This window comes from Papaver somniferum, chromosome 4, assembly GCF_003573695.1.
Source record: "Papaver somniferum cultivar HN1 chromosome 4, ASM357369v1, whole genome shotgun sequence".
Classification (NCBI taxonomy): Eukaryota; Viridiplantae; Streptophyta; class Magnoliopsida; order Ranunculales; family Papaveraceae; genus Papaver; species Papaver somniferum.
In genome coordinates, this window is record NC_039361.1 from 128,005,567 (window position 1) to 128,008,472 (window position 2,906).

The 2,906-nt window shown below is 40.2% G+C and overlaps 1 pseudogene; it reads left to right on the top strand.

Annotated features, from left to right (window-relative positions):
- Window positions 1-2,580: 2,580 nt before the first annotated feature.
- Window positions 2,581-2,680, top strand: LOC113276713 (annotated as a pseudogene).
- The last annotated feature ends 226 nt before the right edge of the window (window positions 2,681-2,906 follow it).

Genomic DNA, 2,906 nt, shown 5'->3' on the forward strand with positions numbered 1-2,906 from the left:
ATGTCAGAAAATATGCTCATCATGCAACGCTGAAAAGTCGCAGGGGCATTACAAAGCCCGAAAGGCATGCGTCTATACGCAAAGGTACCAAAGGGACAGGTAAAACTGGTTTTCTCTTGGTCTTCTGGGGCAATAACGATCTGATTATAACCGGAGTAGCCATCTAAAAAGCAGTAGTGACTATGTCCAGCTAATCTCTCTAGCATCTGGTCGATGAAGGGAAGGGGAAAGTGGTCCTTCCTTGTGACCTTGTTCAATTTCCTATAGTCAATACACACACGCCATCCCGTGGTCACTCGGGTTGGGATTAATTCATTATTATCATTCTGGACTACAGTGATACCTGATTTCTTGGGGACAACCTGAACAGGGCTGAACCACTTACTGTCTGAAATTGGGTAAATAATACCCGCATCTAACAACTTAAGCACCTCTTTTCGAACTACCTATTTCATGTTAGGGTTCAGTCGACGTTGCATCTCCTTAGAAGGTTTGGAGTCTTCCTCTAAATGAATCTGATGCATACACACAGTAGGACTTATACCCTTAATGTTTGTTATATTCCACCCTAAAGCTTCCTTATTGTCTTGAAGTACATTTACTAGCCTACTTTCCTGATCACTATCCAAATCGGGAGCTACAATCACAGGTAAAGTCTCAGATGGGCCTAAAAATACATACTTTAGATTATCGGGTAGTGGTCTAAGGTCCAACTTTGGGGGCTCTTCTAAATAAGGAATTAGGGTAGTCTCAGAAACTGGTAACGGTTCGAACCTAGCTTTCCATCTATCAGTGTCTAACACAGGGGTAGAATCGAATAGAGCATTCACCTGTTCAATAGTGCTATCGTCGTCAAAATCTAAACCAAAATGGGATAGACAACTTTCTAATGGGTCTTCAGACAAACTGTTGGGTAATGACTCCTAAACTAAGGCTTCTATCATGTTCACCTCTTCAACACATGTGTCATCTAGCTCATGAGGTAGCTTACTGACATTGAAAGTGTTTATCTCCATAGTCATATTACTAAAAGATAAACTCATCACACCATTTCGACAGTTAATGATCGCATTATACGTAGCTAAAAATGGGCGACCTAAAATCACAGGTATCTGGTTCTCTGGGTCAGGGACAGGTTGGGTATCTAGGACCACGAAATCCACTGGATAAATAAACTTGTCGACCTCAATAAGAACATCCTCGATAACACCTCGAGGGATTTTAACAGACCTATCAGCTAACTGCAGTGTCATCTGAGTAGGTTTCATTAGTCCTAGTTGTAAGTATACATGGAATGGAAGTAAGTTCACACTAGCTCCTAAGTCTAGTAAAGCTTTTTCTACCCGGAAGTTACCTATTGTGCAACCAATGATAGGAGAACCTGGGTCTTTGTACTTTGGAGTTGTGGTGTTTTGAATGATTGAACTTACGTGACTAGCTAAAAAGGCTTTCTTATGGACTCTAAGTTTTCGCTTTCGCGTACACATATCCTTAAGGAACTTGGCATAAACAGGAATTTGCCTAATTGCATCTAATAAAGGAAGGTTTATGGTAACTTGCTTAAAAACCTCCACTATGTCATTAAAGTTCGATTCCTTCTTTGTTGGTACTAATAGCTGAGGAAATGGGGCTCTAGGAATAGAATCAGACCTCTCAGGAACTGAGTTGGCATCATCAGAAATTTTATCAGTTTCCTTAGCTAGTGGTCCTGAGGGGTGAACTACAGTATGTTCACTATCGGGCATGATTACCTGATTGTCTACTATTCTACCACTCCTAAGGGTTCTAATAGCATTCAATTGATTCGATGGTTTTGTACCTACTTCATGAACTCCTCTAGGATTGGGATTAGTCTGACTAGGGAACCTACCATTATCTCTCTCACTTAAGGTCTTAGCTATTTGGCCGACTTGAAGTTCTAACTTAGCAAGGCTCTGAGCATTAGTTTGAAAATTTTGCTTGGTTTCCTGTTGAAAACTAACATGGCTTTGTGCTAACATTTCCTGAGTTTTTTCTAACATCTTAATAGATTCCTCTAAGCTAGTCGTTTTATTTTCTTGGCCTGATGTATTCCTAGTGTAACCAAAACCTGAGGGAGCATTAGAATTATTATACTGACCCCGACTCTGGCCCTTAGACCATGAAAAGTTCGGATGGTTCCTCCAACCAGGATTATAGGTTTCTGAATATGGGTCAAACTTATGACGATTATCAAACCTAGTGTTATTATATAGAGCATTGGCTTGCTCTTCATTATTCTGGCCTTCCCAAAAAGGCTCCAATCTACCACTAGTGTTACCCATTTCTAAAGCTTCTAACCTTTTCGCTATAGCAGCAATTTTGGCCTCTGATTCATAGCCTCCTTCTACCCTATTAACGTTTCCTCTGCTAAGAAGAATTGTTTTCTGGGGTCCCCTACTACTTTCCCATTGTTGGGTTTTTTCGGCGACTTCATGCAGATATGTCATCGCGTCATCAACTGTTTGGTTCTCAAATCCACCAGTACACATAGATTCTACTGTGGTTGTGGTGGGATAATCTAAACCCTCATAAAGGATATGAACTAACCTAACATTCTCTAAACCATGATGAGGACATTGGGCTAATAAATCATTGAACCTTTCCAAATACCTATACAAAGTTTCTCCCTCCTGTTGAGAAAACGTGCAGATTTGCGTCCTAATAGACGATGTTTTGTGCCTAAGGAAAAACTTGTTCAAAAAGGCATATGTAAATTGTTCATACGTTTAGATTGACCCGGAAGACAAACTATATAGCCACGATTTAGCTTTATCTTTCAGGGAAAAGGGGAATAACCTAAGTTTCAAAGCATCATCATCTAGGTTTCTAATCCTGAGGGTACTACAAATTTCCTCAAAGTACCTAACATGGAAATAGGGGTTTTC